At 38.2% G+C, this 17652-nt stretch overlaps 1 protein-coding gene across 1 annotated transcript in view; it reads left to right on the top strand.

Moving 5' to 3' along the window:
• Positions 1 to 17652, top strand: part of LOC125228126 (immunoglobulin A1 protease autotransporter-like) — a 41745-nt gene that overhangs the window by 6063 nt on the left and 18030 nt on the right. The gene's annotated exons all lie outside the window — the stretch shown is intronic.

The raw sequence follows: 17652 nt of genomic DNA, 5'->3' as shown, positions 1-17652 counted from the left end.
TCACATCTAAAAAGCATCGTTCGAATACGGCAGTAAATCATGATTATGTAGATAAGATTCACACATAATTAAAAAAACAATTGTTCTAAATATCAAATATACTATACCAAAAAGTTTTTTTTCCCTCACTAGCTCGGAAACACGTGTTTTGTCCTTTAATACCAGCGGGTAAAAACGCATTTTATCCACTAGTGGGTAAAGTAGTTTGACCTTGAATAAAGTCAAATTAACTGCTTTAAAATTGATAAAAGTAGGTGAATCCAGTAATTAAGATGATTTACCACCTGCGGAACTACTGGAAGCAGTGATAAACGCATTTTTTTTGCGTTGTAGTTTCCTCGCTATAGTGAGGGGAAAAGTTTTGTGTTACACTCGGGTGCAAATGTATTTTACTTCTCGTGTGTTAAAAAACTCGCAAGTTCAGGATTCTATTCTCGAACCACTCGCTTCGCTCGTGGTTCAACTATAGAATCCTTTCACTTGTTCGTTTTTCAATTCCACACTCGGCGTTAAAATACAACTTTGCCCCCTTGTATAACAAATAACTATTAACAGTTACGAACCTTATGCTCTTTTTTAGGGTTCCGTAGTCAACTAGGAACCCTTATAGTTTCGCCATGTCTGTCTGTCCGTCCGTCCGTCCGTCCGTCCGCGGATAATCTCACTGACCGTTAGCACTAGAAAGCTGAAATTTAGTACCAATATGTATATCAATCACGCCGACAAAGTGCAAAAATAAAAAGTGGAAAAAAATGATTTATTAGGGTACCCCCCCCTACACGTAAAGTGGGGAGTGGTTTTTTTTTTATTGCATTCCTAACGTGTGATATATTGTTGGATAGGTATTTAAAAATGAATAAGGGTTTACTAGAATCGTTTTTTGATAATATTAATATTTTCGGAAATAATCGCTCCTAAAGGAAAAAAAAGTGTGTCCCCCCCTCTAACTTTTGAACCATATGTTTAAAAAATATGAAAAAAATCAAAAATGTAGAACTTTATAAAGACTTTCTAGGAAAATTGTTTTGAACTTGATAGGTTCAGTAGTTTTTGAGTAAAATACGGAAAACTACGGAACCCTACACTGATCGTACCCGACACGCTCTTGGCCGGTTTTATTTAAATAAATAACATTAGGTAATTGAATGAGTTTGTATGTAGACGTCTAAAGTCCTAAGTGTTGTAGAAATTCGCGAATCTTGAGTCGTTTGAATTTATGTTAATGTGAGTAATTACTGTGGTTCCGAAAAATACTAGAGCGTAGTTAATAATTGAATGAGAAATAGTCTTTTTTTGTGAATAAATTTATAGTTCCGGTGTTAGTAAGACTAAAATTGCACGAAATCGCTCCAAAGTAGCTGTTTAATTTACATCCCAGAAGGGAAATTTCAGCTTACTGGTAGGTACCTCCATTACTCCGCATACCCTAAACCTCACGATTTAAACAACCCTTTTTTAAATGACACATCATTTAAATCTAAATCCATACTAATATTGTAAATGGGAAAATGTGTGTGTCTGTTTGTTTGTCCGTCCTTCACCGCAAAACGAAGGAACGAATTGACATGATTTTTTAAGTGGATAAGGGATGGAGTGTGACATAGGCTACTTTTTGTCTCTTTCTAACGCGAGCAAAGCCGCGGGCAAAAGCTAGTATCTATAGGTACATATAAATGATCAAATAACCTAACCACAAAATTAAAATTTTGAAAAAACCCCCGCCCGCGACCTAGTGGACCGATTTTCATGAAACATGGCTAAGAACACTCCCGACTAACTCAGCTTTCAGACAAAAAAAACTAAATCAAAATCGGTTCATCCATTCGAGAGCTACGATGCCACAGACAGACACACACACAGACAGACAGACATGCACACAGACAGACACGTCAAACTTATAACACCCCTTCGTTTTTGCGTCAGGGGTTAAAAATACCTTAGCAAACATCGAGCATTATTCTATAAGCTACCACCAGATAAAATGTGTAGATAAAACTTCCCTATTTACTACTAAGCTCAAGAATTTACTATTGAACAAGGCATATTACTCTATCCAAGAGTATATGGAAGATACACACTTATAATAAGCCTAATTAGTAATTAAGTTTAAATAGTATGTATTAAAAATTGCCATACCCCACCAGGGTGCCATGTGATCCTATGTACCTATATGCAAACAACTTTGTAATCATGGTTCGCAATAAATGATTATCTTATCTTATAATCTCCGGATTAAAAGCTACCACGAGTTTCTTAAAATTACCTACATCACCAACAGTTTTATTAGTTTTAGTGTACAAGAATTTATCAACACTATAAACCTTATTGTACCTTGATATCGTAACATACCTGTATGATTAAATCATACAACTTTGTATGATTAAATCAGCCAAATTCTATATTTGGCTAGACTCGAACTCCCGACCTCCGTAACGAAGCATAACCACTAGAGTTACCAGACCAACCGGACGGCAGGTTGCCGAAAACTAGAAAAAACGCATTTGTAAGTCCAAATGGTATGCGCTTGAACTCATAATGGCCTAATGTTGCATGCCGTGCATTATCGAATGCCACTGATGCCAGTTGCATTCCACAGAAGGATGCATTAAGGTTGCATTCACATAGCGAATGAAGAATTTTTGTTCCGCGGCTCCTTTTAACCCCCGATGCAAAAACGACGGGGTGTAATAAGTTTGACGTGTCTGTCTGTCTGTCTGTCTGTGTGTGTGTCTGTCTGTCTGTCTGTTTGTCTGTCTGTCTGTCTGTGTGTGTGTGTGTCTGTGGCATCGTAGCTCCCGAACGGATGAACCGATTTGGATTTAGTTTAATTGTCTGAAAGTTGAGTAAGTCGGGAGTGTTCTTAGCCATGTTTCATGAAAATCCGTCTACTATGTCGTGATCGGGGTTTTTTTCAAAATTTTAATTTTGTGGTTAGGTTATTTGACGATCGGTCTGGCCTAGCGCGTAGTGACCCTGCCTGCTAAGCCGCGGTCCCGGTTTCGAATCCCGGTGAAGGCATTTATTTGTGTGATGAACGCAGATATTTGTTCCCGAGTCATGGATGTTTCCTATGTATATAAGTATATCATCATCATTCGCCTGCCCTTATCCCAGTCATTTGTCCTTCTCTTCCTCTCATATTACCTCTCTATCACCCGTCATCTCATCATTCACTTGTTTTCGTTTCATATCATCTTTCACACAGTCCGTCCTTTTCCTCGGTTTTCCTCTCCCATTACTTCCTTCAACACTCATTCGTAATACCTTTCTCGTCACATGACTTTCATCCCTTCGCATCACATGCCCATACCATGCTAGTCGATTCGCTCTTACTTTTTCTACTATCGGCGCAACTTTCAGTAGGTATATAAGTATGTATTTATCTATATAAGTATGTGTATATTGTATATCGCCGCCTAGCGCCCATAGTACAAGCTTTGCTTAGTTTGGAGCTAGGTTGATCTGTGTAAGGTGTCGCCCAATATTTATTTTATTTATTTTTACCACAATGACAATTGTCGCCTGATGGTGACACTTCACCGTTCATGACCTGTTCAACAAGGAAATTTTGACGCTTAGTTACAATGTTACTTATCAACCTAGAAATATGCATAGAATTGTCAGTATCAAACGTGTCAATGTCACTGCGGTGTAATTGGCTACAGGAACCCTGACATATACAGGGTGGGGCCTGTAACAAAAGCAAAAAATTAAACTGTAGGCTATACTCCTTAAACTGACCAACATTTGTTCAGTGACTTTTAAAAATTATGAAGTCTTTAATTTTTTTATTTTTCATACAAAAAAAATATTAGCTTCAATGTACGCCATTATTGTTGTCATTGACGTTGTCTGTCACACTTTAGACTTAACAGAATTCGCAATACATTACCTCTTAGAAAAAACTTTCAATGGTAATAAAAATCAAAATACAAGTTATTTTTAAAAGTTGCTGAACAAATGTTGATCAGTATAAGGAGAATAGCTTACAGTTTAATTTTTTGCTTTTGTTACAGGCCCCACTCTGTATATCAGGATTATAAATTGATCCTTTGCCAGGATTGTGCTGTGGTGGTGTTGAGATTTCTAAAAGTGTTAAGTTGTAAACTAACCACTAGAAGCTAGTTAGTCGATGTTTTCACAGCACGGGCTATTAGTTTACAATATTCCCTACTCGTATCTTTAATACATAGTGTAGTATTTACTGTTGAAAATAAAACGTTCTGTAGTCGTTTTAATAATTTTTCCCCACACTAGCTCGGAAACACGTGTTTTGTCCTTTAATACCAGCAGGTAAAAACGCATTTTATCCACTAGTGGGTAAAGTAATTTGACCTTGAATAAAATCAAATTAACTGCTTTAAAATTGATAAAAGTGGGTGAATCTAGTAATAAAGATGATTTACCACCTGTGGAACTACTGGAAGCAGTGATAAACGCATTTTTTGCGTTGCAGTTTCCTCTCTATAGTGAGGGGAAACGTTTTGTGTTACGCACGGGTGCAAATGTATTTTACTTCTCGTGTGTTAAAAAACTCGCAAGTTCAGGATTCTATTCTCGAACCACTCGCTTCGCTCGTGGTTCAACTATAGAATCCTTTCACTTGCTCGTTTTTCAATTCCACACTCGGCGTTAAAATACAACTTTGCCCCCTTGTATAACAAATAACTATTATCAAGTCATTTAATGAATACCCACAGCAATATTAATAATTGACATAGTAGTATATTACGATACAAGTGCGTAAAAAAGGAAGTTCGGGAACCGAAGGGAGTGTCTTAAATCGACACGAGTTACGAATTTCCTTTTCGCACGTGTATCGTACGACGTTTTTCAGTACAGATGGCCCTCCGAAGTTTCGACCTGACATATAATGAACCACTTCTCGCACTAGTGCGTAAAAAAACACCTTCTGTACTGAAAATTACATACCTATTTATAATATTTCGGAAACTTTTCACATTCTTGTATTAATTTTTTTTTACATTTTTACAATCAAGTTCTGTTCGTATCTTTTGTTATTTTTCTGAAATCTACATTTTTTTACAGTTTTTTGACAAATATCCACTGCAGTAACGCAACCAAAGCAACTTAGAAGTCGCCCTTCGAAGATAACCTTAAATCAGTGATAATTAATTCGTATAAAACAGGATGCCGGAAACAAAGTATCATTGCGCTATATCGCAGTTCATTAACTTAATCACCAATTAAAGGCGTTGCACCGATAACAGTTAATAGCTGAAAAGTATATTCTTATCCTTTAGGATGCGCTATAAATTCGGCGGATTATTCCGTTTTAACGCTCCGGCATTCGATCAGCGATGCGCGAAGTATACAGAGTGTGGCCTGTAACAAAGGCGAAGAATTGAACTCTAGGCTATTCTCCTTATACTGATCAACATTTGTTCGGCGACTTTTAAAAATATTTTGATTTTTATCACCCTTGAACGTTTTTTCTAAGAGGTAATGTATTGCGAATTCTGTTAAGTCTAAAGTGTGACAGACAACGTCAATGACAACAATAATGGCGTACATTGAAGCTAATATTTATTTTGTATGAAAAATTAAAAATTTAAAGACTTCATAATTTTTAAAAGTCGCTGAACAAATGTTGATCAGTATAAGGAGAATAGCCTACAGTTCAATTCTTCGCCTTTGTTACAGGCCACACTCTGTATAGGGGCACTGATAACGATTTTATAGTTTTTTTGACGACCTGTCTGGCCTAGCGCGTAGTGACCCTGCCTGCTACGCCGCGGCCCCGGGTTCGAATCCCGGTAAGGGCATTTATTTGTCTGATGAGCACACATATTTGTTCCTGAGTCATGGATGTTTTCTATGTATATTTTGTATATTATATATATCGTTGTCTGAGTACCTGCAAGACAAGCCTTCTTGAGCTACGGTGGGACTGAGTCAATCGGTGTAAGAATGTCCTATAATATTTATTTATTTTTAGTTTCACCCACTGAACTATATTTTAGAAGAAATAAGTTCATTTTATTGACGCTGAGTAACATTCTTATCAACCCATAAATATGCACAGAATAGTCAATGTTCAATGTCAAGTGTAAAAGTGACAATTCTGTGCCTATATCTGTGTTGATAAGTAACATTGTTACTCAGCGGCAATATTTCCTTGTTGAACAGGCAATGAACGGCGAAGTGTCACTGTCGGGCGACCACTGTCATTGTTGTGAAATAGGCCACAGCTGCTAAGGGCTCTCTTGATTATTCAAACGCGGAAGAGAAAGTTGCGTTTTACCAACATAACAGTGATCAAATGCTAATTCCTAATTTAAGTAGCAGAATTGACTTGTAAATTATGATTTTGAATGATAAATACAATATTTATTCACTTTAATTTCAAATCGATTTTCCAGTTATTATTCTTGTTGTGATGTAATTTGTAAAACATCAAGATGCTTTCCGATGAAGGAAATATTGTGAGAAATCTGTAACAGCCGACGTATTAACTTCCAATTTTATCACTTATATAAAATATCATGTAGATAAAGTATCCGTCACGGTTTGGCAAGAATGTTAGTGTGAGAGTGACAGATTTCTCATCCACGATAAAATTGGAAGCATAATACGTCGGCTGGACTTGGTAATCCCAATAAAGTAGTTCGCCCTCTGGGTTGGAAGTTCAATTGCCAGTTGCTTTCATAAAAAATAATACTTACTTATGTACTTGGCTGGCGCGATAACCCAAAATGTATTTTTCACCACACCAACTGTTAAAGGCTAACTTTGCTATTCGAAAACAGATAGCAAAATTGCATTTTATCCACAAGGGGGCAAAGTAATTTCATACAAATTTTAACTCATCGTCTTAATCTGGCTGCTAGATTTTACCTATAATTGATGATTTTGAATCATAAATATTGAATAAATTGATGGATTTGATTGAATTTGATCTTTTATAAGTAGTTAGTATTTTGTTCATGTTGGTGTGGTGAAAAATTTTGTGTTTCACTCGGTGGCAAAGTTTGTTTAACCTTCGTGCCTTGATACCCTCACAACGCTCAAGATTCCACTTTTTGAACCACTCGCTACGCTCGCGGTTCAATATTGGAATCTTTCGCTTGCTCAGGTATCAATATTGGCACGTGCGGTTAAACAACTACTTTGCCCCCTTGTAAAACAAATAACTATTGGCCAATACAAGAGCACACCACTTTGCTCGGTCTTGAGCGGTATCGCGCCAGCTTTCGCCAACGCCGCGCTCACGGAGGTCTACCTCCACTCTATCCGCCCCCAAAGATATTTTGGGTAACAGGACGGTCGAGCTTTTCACAAATTGTAAGGCGTCGCGGTAGACCTCGCCAGAGATGGCGTGACGAGCATGGCGCCTTTGTCGAGGACTGGTGGGAAACTTCAGGGGATAAGGATGCGTGGAGGAATTTGAGGGAGGCCTTTGCTCACCAGTGGGACGATATGGGCTCTTTATAATAGTTATTTGTTATACAAGGTTTTTTAACACACGAGAAGTAAAATACATAGCGAGGAAACTACAACGCAAAAATGCGTTTATCACTGCTTCCACAGGTGGTAAATCATCTTTTCCCCTCACTAGCTCGGAAACACGTGTTTTGTCCTTTAATACCAGCGGGTAAAAACGCATTTTATCCACTAGTGGGTAAAGTAATTTGACCTTGAATAAAGTCAAATTAACTGCTTTACCATTGATAAAAGTAGGTGAATCTAGTAATAAAGATGATTTACCACCTGTGGAACTACTGGAAGCAGTGATAAACGCATTTTTTGCGTTGTAGTTTCCTCGCTATAGTGAGGGGAAAAGTTTTGTGTTACACTCGGGTGCAAATGTATTTTACTTCTCGTGTGTTAAAAAACTCGCAAGTTCAGGATTCTATTTTCGAACCACTCGCTTTGCTCGTGGTTCAACTATAGAATCCTTTCACTTGCTCGTTTTTCAATTCCACACTCGGCGTTAAAATACAACTTTGCCCCCTTGTATAACAAATAACTATTATTACTAGATTCAACTACTTTTATCAATTTTAAAGCAGTTAATTTGACTTTATTCAAGGTTAAATTACTTTACCCACTAGTGGATAAAATGCGTTTTTACCCGCTGATGGTATTAAAGGACAAAACACGTGTTTCCGAGCTAGTGAGGGGAAAAATAATAAAAATAAAAGCAGGACGGCGTCCATTCTGTCTTTCCGTGTCTCTCTCTCGACTCTTTACACTGCCCGATCTTCACCCATCCTTTCAAGATGACCAACGAAAGAAAGAAAAAATCCGTACTGAAATTGAAACACTACTGTTTTCCTCGTACTTAAACTCGTTATGTATTGCTTTACAGAACTAATATAGTGATCAATTACCCGTCAAGAACAACATTCGATATCGCTACTACGCCGGTTTCATTACTACGTTGACCTATGAAATATAATATGCAATAAATATTATGTACCACGCTTCGGCACTTCGTTTCTACGTAATTATATGTAGTATTTTTGCTTGCAGCAGTTATTATTGAAGCTAGTGTTGCCTTGCTTATTGTCGAAGTGTAGATTCTGTAGTGAATCCATTTACCGCCATCCTTCGACAAAGGGATAAAACTTTTAGATCCTTGAATGACAATTTGTCCCATATTATATATTTCACTAACCCTTTGTGGTGACAGGTTAAGAATTTCATCACCCCCTGTCTTTCCATGGGTGTCGTAGAAGGCGACTGTGGTATATGGGTTAAATTGTTGCGTTGGCGAGAGGCTGGCAACCTGTTACTGCAATGTCACAATTTTGTCCCTAACGCACTACATATTTGTAAGTGCTATAGGGACGGTTTCAGTAAGGCCAAATTCGCTTAACGTGATAGTAATGAGATGTTCTAATATCACCCCATTCACCGCTTTTCATTTTGTACCTAGTTAGTTTTAGGGACCCAATCGACTTGCGAAAAATGCCCAAACAAAACTAACTTAATATAATCTGCATAAGTATATAATCGATAGATTAACGGTCTCAAACTGGAGCGACATGCGGAATGCAATGAACTTTACGACTGAATGCGCACGCTCAGTAATAGCGGCGCGGCACGTCACCAGTTGGTCAATGCGAGTTAGGGTTGCGTACCCTTCAGGCTAGATTTAGAAAAACGATAAGCGAATACATCTACTATAAGTTAGGCTGGTTTTATTGTCACGTGGACCGACCGCGCGGATCCGGGCCGCATGGCCAATTTGTGAAGTTGATGTGGTCCGCGCGGACCCGTTCGCGACCGCGATTGATTAGTGTGCACGGTCTTCGGGACGTGGCTTTGGCTGACCAAAACATCCAGCGAGCCACATTTCGATCGGACGTCCGTGCGCTCAAGGCCACGTCCACGACCGACGACCGATAGTTTGCACGGTTAATGTGTATATTCATTGTCTAGATCCGCGTCCGCGGTCGCGCGACGGCGGACGTCTGCGTAGTATGTTCCTAGCTTTAGTAAATTCGGTCGTCGCGCTCGGTCCGTGTGACACTAAAACCAGCCTTATTGACGTTTTTTTTTCCTGGTTTACTCCACGCTTATTTGAGCAAGGTGTGTTCTGATTCCGTAGCCGAATGGCATTTCTGCGACGCGAAACCACAGAATATATAATAGTACAAGCGAAACGAACACGAAACGCCGCGAAATGAAGTCTGGCGCTATCGCGCCAATACGCAAGAGCGATAGAGATATATATCTACGAGCGTTTCGTTTCGTGAGCGTTTCGTGAGCGTTTGTGCCATTCGGCTGTGTACCCTGTTCTGACATGCTTGGGAAAGCGCAAGCGACAGGGTTGAGTGGAGGAAAAGAGGGGAGGCCTTTGAGTTAAAATTCAGGAGACAATGTGATACTGCCATTGGTCGAGTCATGAGAATATACATATATTTGGATAAAGCTAAAACAGATCATAGCCAACAATGACCATTATGCCTCATTTGCAACTAATTTGAAACATTACAACAGTTGCATAAAACGCACTGTATCCGCAATTTGTATACATTATGCATGATATTGTAACTCTATTATGTGAAATGACTGTACTGTCATCATCAATAATCTGAGCAAACGTTTGGCCTGATTCGAACAAAAATAATTGTATAGTACAGTCATCGTCATAAAGAAGTGATGATTTCTGTACCTTGTCGCTTTTAATCGTTTGAAAATTTCGTATGACTTTTAAAAAAAACTTGTATCTTCGTCTGTCAATGAAAAGAAAATTGTAGTAAGTATCTATGGAATGCATATAGACTTACTGCGTTTTAACTTTGAGGAACAGCGTGAGATACGAGATTTTTTAAAAGTAGTGACGATATGAGAAATGTGTTTTTTCTGAAAATATAGCCTAAGTTTTTTTTACTAAGTACCTATTATTTTGTCGTCATGGTTCTTACCTGTGGGCTATTTGACCACAGTGACATTGACACTTGACACTGACAATTCTGTGCCTGTTTCTGTGTTGATAAGTAACATTGTTACTCAGCGTCAATATTTCCTTGTTGAGCAGGTAATGCACAGCGAAGTGTCACTGTCGGACGACAATTGTCACTATTGTGAAATAGGCCACTGGAGGGTCTTATCATGCGTACTAATATTATAAATGGGAAAGTATGTGTCTGTTTGTTTGTCCGTCTTTCACGGCAAAACGGAGCGACGAATTGACGTGATTTTTTAGGTGGAGATAGTTGAAGGGATGGAGAGTGACATAGGCTACTTTTTGTCTCTTTCTAGCGCGAGCGAAGCCGCGGGCAAAAGCTAGTCATCAATATTTCCATCATATACGGAACCTTACAAACTAACTCCAGTCGTGCACGTCTTCATACTGTAACGATTGGCACAAAAACAGTGGCACATTATGCAATACGACGCGTTGGTAGTTAGCCCATCACTTGCGAATGTCATTAATACAGGATACTACAAAAACCTATACTATATTTTGTAAAAATAAAATCTGAATCTATTGTATTTATTAACCCCCGACGCAAAAACGACGGGGTGTTATAAGTTGGACGTGTTCGTCTGTCTGTCTGTGTGTGTGTCTGTCTGTGGCATCGTAGCTCCCGAACGGATGAACCGATTTCGATTTAGTTTCTATTTTTTTTAAGGCTGAGTTAGTCGGAAGTGCTCTTAGCCATGTTTCATAAAATCGGTCCACTATGTCGCGGTCGGGGGTTTTCACAAAATTTTAATTTTGTGGTTAGGTTATATCAAATATTTACATATAACGGATACTGGATGCGGGTAGCGCAGGACAGGTCATTGTGGCAATCTTTGAGGGAAGCCTATGTCCAGCAGTGGACGTCTTTCGGCTGATATAATCACGATGATGATGATTTACATATAGAAACTAAGACTAAGTATATCTATAACCTAACCATAAAATTAAAATTTTGAAAAAACCCCGACCGCGACATAGAGGACCGATTGTCATAAATCATGGCTAAGAACACTCCCGACTAACTCGGCTTTCAAACAAAAAAAAACTAAATTGAAATCGGTTCATCCGTTCGGGAGCTATGATGCCATAGACAGACACACAAACAGACAGACAGACAGACACACACACAGACAGACACGTCAAACTTATAACACCCCGTCGTTTTTGCGTCGGGGGTTAAAAATAGACTTACTTTTCTCTGCAGCTGACTGTACCAAACATGCTGGCGACAATTCCTCGCTGTACCGCAATTCTATCAGCATTTATGTTCGCTGAGCAACTCGTTGTGCGAGGAAGTCGCCAGCTCGTCGGTCACCAGGCCCCGTAGTCGAATGGCATTTCTGCAACGCGAAACGCCAACGAAACGCCGCAGAAATGTAGTGTGGCTCTGTCGCGCCAATACGCAAGAGCGATAGAGATAGATAGCTACGAAAGAGATATTATCGTGAGCGTTTGTGCATTCGGCTTCGCACACAGTTTCGTCAAACAGACGCTTCGCGATTTCGACCCCATAGACCTAGAGTCTTAACGCAATGGTTTTTGCAATACAAAATGCAAGCTAATTAAAATTGAGCTTGAGAAATTCAGTATAAAAAAAAAGTTGGTGATTGGTATTAGCAACAATGGTTACAAATTCGGATGCAATTCTAAATATAAATTCTAGGTCAATATCAAAAGAGATTACACCTAAGTAACTAGATTATGGAAGAAAGAATATGCAAATAAATTTAAATTAAAAGTAGCAGAGCGATGCTATCGCCCACCGAATACATTTGCATGAAATAATGTCTCAATAAATACCAAAGGATATTGTGAAAGGCATGTTATGAATTATTTTTGGATTTCATGAAGTTAATAACCATTATTAATAGTTGCATTCATTTAATTGTTGTGATTGGTACAGTCACCGGCACCGGCAATAGCGTCGCGCAAAAAGGACGCAAAAATATCTGACAAATTTTCATTTCTACAGCCATAAGAGCGTGTCAGATATTTATGCAGCCTTTATTTATTTACGAGGTTATTGCCGATGACTGTGTTTAAATATAATAATAGCGGTCCCGGTCCCGGGTTCGAATCCCGGTAAGGGCATTTATTTGTGTGATGAGCACAGATATTTGTTCCCGAGTCATGGATGTTTTCTATTATTATTATTATTATTATTTATTTGATACACTAGCAGCTCTTCGAGCTGATGCGTGTATATCACTGCACTTGTGTTTATTTTGCACTCTTCAAAGTTCTAATATAATTAAGTATTTATATAATATATATATCGTTGTCTGAGTACCCACAACACAAGCCTTCTTGAGCTTACCGTGGGCCGCAGTCAATCTGTGTAAGAATGTCCTTAAATAAAAAAAATATATATATATAATATAAATGGGAAAGTGTGTGTGTCTGTTTTTTGTCCGACCTTCACGGTAAAACGAAGCGACGAATTGACGTGATTTTTTTAGTGGAGGTAGTTGAAGGGATGGAGAGCGGCATAGACTATTTTTTGGCTCTTTCTAACCCCCTACTTCCCTAATATGGGGGGGGGGGGGGGTTGGTATGGACCATTCCGGAATTTTCGAATTGCGTAAAAGCTAGTTCGTTTATATTTTAAACTTGATTTCATTGAGCTGTGTGTAAACGAATTACGGTGTGATTTCTTTCGTATACGTAATACAATTATACATAATTGATGCTCATATAAAAAGTAATGTACATATGAAACGAGTATCACGATCTAAGTGTTCTTTGCGCGTGCGTGTGGAGAAAAGTAAGCGATATGTGCGTTGTATCATAAAACAGGTGGTAATGAACTACTTAATTTACCTTTCAGACGCAACAGAAGCGAAAATGCTAAAATGGAAAGGGCCACCCTTTGGGAGTTTTAGTTAAATAGACTAGTGTTATTAACTAGCTTTATCGGAAAAAAAATGTCAATTAAGAACAACTCAGTTAAAACATAGCTATTTCAAAAAAAATATTAGAATCGAGGTGCCGCTCTGGACTGTTTCTTCCTCCAAAACTTAATGAATCGGAACGAAATTTGAAAATCTGGATAAAATTTGTTGTCTGTATGTCTGTCCGTCTCTCTGTCTATCTGTCTGTCTGTATGTGTGTCTGTCTGTGGCATCGTAGCTCCCGAACGGATGAACCGATTAAGATTTAGTTTTTTTTTGTTTGAAAGCTGAGTTAGTCGGGAGTGTTCTTAGCCATGTTTCATGAATGTCGGGGTTTTTTTTTTAGACTGATTAAGGAAATTGAATTAACGCCCCATAAAACTAGCGGAAATGGATGTATTGGTTTAATAAAACAGATTTCTATTGCTAAATAATTATGATTACTTAATTACTTAATTCAAAGTTCCTAATATTTTTTACAAATACGATTAATGACTTAATACCAAAAAGGTTTCTAATTTCTAATTAAGGATAACAATTATGGTAGTTTTGAAGAGGAAATTGGCTTAATTTATTGGTTGTGTTGGAAATAAAGGGTTTCAATAACTGTAAATTACATTAGTCTGGTCTATTGGTATTTTAAAACGGAGGTTACTCAATTAAAAATTAAAATAATAGTTCATGGTTTCATGTGTCCTTTTCTTTTTTAAGGGCCTATATCCAGGAAATTCATTTTTTACCCCTTACTCAATGAGAGCGGTTTCGCACTAGTAATACTTAAACCGCCACGTTATTTTTGTCTAAACTAAAAACACTCAACTTCCTAGAATCAGCTAATTCTTTCATCCTTCTATTATTATTTTATACCACCTATTTCTGTCTCTTTTCTTCATTTTCTTTTTATTGTTGTGTGTTTGTTATCTGTCGTGGCATCACCGAATGGGCCCTACGGAAGACCAGCGCTGGCTTCCAGCTAGCATTATGCTGAGTTGGGTCCATTTCGTGATGCGCACTTACTTAATGTTCTGTTCTATGTTTTTTGTCCTATTCTTGTGTGTACATGTACGTACGTGTTTGTGAGCGTCATGAATAAATGTCTTTTATCTTTTATCTTTATCCTATTGTAATATTAAAGACAATCAAGCATTTTACCAAAATTACAAAAATGCATTTTCACCAAAAAAACGGCCTTAGATTTACTACGGCAATGATAAGATTAGCCACAGATTAAACAAAGGGAACAATACTGGTTAAATAACTGTTACGTCAGGGTTACTCATTGTATGGAGACGCTTCGCACGTCCCAAATAAAGTCAATGTCGAGTCCCACGGTTTTAATTGTGATTCGTGATAAGGATAACGTGTTGACAAGAATTTTGTAGTTTTTGTACGTAAATGAACTTTGTTTTAATTTCCTTTGTATCTGGTGGCCTAGCGGTAAGAACTTTCAATCCAGAGGTCGCGGGTTCGAACCCCGGCTCGTACCAATGAGTTTTTCGGAACTTATGTGCGAAATATCATTGGATATTTGCCAGTTGCTTTTCGGTGAAGGAAAACATTGTGAGGAAACCGGACTAATTCCAATAAGGCCTAGTTACCCTTTGGATTGGAAGGTCAGATGGCAGTCGCTTTCGTAAAACTAGTGCCTACGCCAAATCATGGGATTAGTTGTCACAGCGGACCCCAGGCTCCCATGAGCCGCGGCAAATGCCGGGATAACGCAAGCAGGATGATGAAGTTTTCTTATAAAGTTCCGTCACGTTCCGTAGAAAGTGGCTTCATTTAGGTATTTTCTGTCCTCCGATCGGAAAGCGTCAAATTTCAAGCCGCATTCTTCTATAATAGATATTTCTAGTCCATATCTCCCAGCTGCATTCTTCTATAATAGATATTTTTAGTCCATAGGTATCTCCCAGCTTATATAACCCAAGAAACCTTCAAATCAAGGTAGGACACTGTGCAGAACAGGCACCTTCTGGGCGAGCTCCATCGTAGGCCACGTCTTCGCCTCGGCTTGTCTGTGGCCATGAGTAAGCCCATTTCTAATCCGTACCTACTAATAATAACTAATAATAAATGGGAAAGTGTGTGTGTCTGTTTGTTTGTCCGCCTTTCACGGCAAAACGGACCGACGAATTGACGTGATTTTTAAATGGAGATAGTTGAAGGGATGGAGAGTGAGATAGGCTACTTTTTGTCCCTCATAACCCCCCATTACCCTAAAATGGGGGGTGGAAGGTTGTATGGACCATTCCGCATTTTCGAATTTAACGCGTAACTAACTAATAAGTAAATACATAGTCCGCAGATTTTTTTATGAGACCAATTGCATTATATTTATTATTCTGAGAACGCACATTAATTATGTACCTATAGGTAACAAAATACTCTACCGACCTTGTAAGGACCCCATGACGAAAGTGACGCGCTGTTGCAAGACACTTTGATTACGCGTTACAGCTTGCATATCAATGCACTGGAAACTAGATGCGTGCGTTCATTTGAAATTATATCTTCAAGTAGCGTGTCGACAGATAATACATATATTATTTGTGGTTAGTGTGATCATAATGGCATTTTAGGATTGGTAGGTTCCATTCAAGTATTTTCTAACACTTGCTTGCCTTGTCCTGGACTTGAACTAACTAAAATTACTTATAAATAAAGAGCGGTTGTAAAAATATGATGTGTACATATTTTCAAATAATTTTCTATATACAGTGTGGAAAAATCGAATGCCACATCAATGGCAACTACTTTAAATATTGTAATAGCACATTTTGTGTAAGGGAAACTTTCCTTTGTTTTTAAAAACAATAAATTCTGCATTTAAGGATTTATGAAAAATCGCTTGCCTCAGTCGGGACTCGAACCGGTCAAATGTGACAAAAAATAACGTGCCGTATTTTATGATGCAGATTGAAAGGGTTACTGATAAGGTTCATTTTTCTCTAAATAACAAATACAATCAGAATAACGGAAGGCCATGAAAATTTGGCACATTATTTGGCACGTTATTTTTTGTCACATTTGACCGGTTCGAGTCCCGACTGAGGCAAGCGATTTTTCATAAATCCTTAAATGCAGAATTTATTGTTTTTAAAAACAAAGGAAAGTCTCCCTTACACAAAATGTGCTATTTACAATATTTAAGGTAGTTGCCATCTATGTGGCATTCCATTTTTCCACCCTGTATAATATTATAAATGTTAAGGGTGTGTGTCTGTTCTTTTTCGTTTTTCAAGGAAAACGGAGCGACGAATTAACGTGTTTTTTTTTAGTGGAGATAGTTGAAGGGATGGAGAGTGACTACTTTTTGTCTCTTTCTAACCTCCCACTTACAATGGGGGTCGGGAGGGGAGGGGCAAAAGCTAGTACGTAATAAAATTGTAAACTTAATACGCCGGCTGTGTTTCCCTTGCGTTATGAAATGAGGTTTTTTATATCGGGTTCTCGAAGGTCGGCAACGCATAAGTGGCTCCCCTGACGTTGCTTATGTCCATGGGCGGCGATGACTGCTTTCCATTAGGCGGCTCATCTGCTCGTTTGATGCCTAGGAGAGACCGAGGTGAGTTGTGACAACGCCGATTTTTGGGAACTTATTGACTATAAAGCAAGTTCGCAATAGGGTGTTTGGTAGCCACAGATTTGATTTAAAAAACCTGTGCTGTTGGTTCTGATCTCGCTAATAGTTCCCAGAAATCAACGTTGTTACAACTCCCGTCTGTTACAACTGACCTCTATCTCCCCTATATCCTTAAAAAAATCATATAATCCCACACTATAAGTAACTGCCGGGTCAATGCGCAATTCATATGAATCGTATTTTGATTATTAATACTTTCTATGTTTACAAGACGCGCACAATAGAAGATAGCAAAATGCATTGAATATTATGAATACAAGCGACCTGTAGCGATTATTTGGGAGTGTTTAATAATATTCGATTGTAATCGATTGGATCATTGGTGAAGTAATTTAAAGCAATACTGAATAGGAAACCATTCGATATCGGCTGTCCAGTCATGCATAGGCTAGTACTTATTCATATATCTCAGGAAATTTATTTTTTTTTGTCATATTTTTCCGTTGAATTGGGATAAAATTTTACTGTTTTGAAAAACTACCTTTTTTGAGCTCAATACTTCTAGTAGCGTTACGAAAATGGCGGTAACGCAACTTTTTATCGGTATTAACAAAAGATTCGGCCAAATATTATCTATAAATATATATGATTAATAGTACATAGATATTGTCTATGTAAAAAAAAAGGAAAAAGAAAAGTCAGTCGAATTGAGAACCTCCTCCTTTTTTTGAAGT

Source organism: Leguminivora glycinivorella, chromosome 7 (genome assembly GCF_023078275.1).
Source record: "Leguminivora glycinivorella isolate SPB_JAAS2020 chromosome 7, LegGlyc_1.1, whole genome shotgun sequence".
Classification (NCBI taxonomy): domain Eukaryota; kingdom Metazoa; phylum Arthropoda; class Insecta; order Lepidoptera; family Tortricidae; genus Leguminivora; species Leguminivora glycinivorella.
Note: the sequence above shows the minus strand (reverse complement) of the source record. Positions and strands in the feature narration are given on the sequence as shown.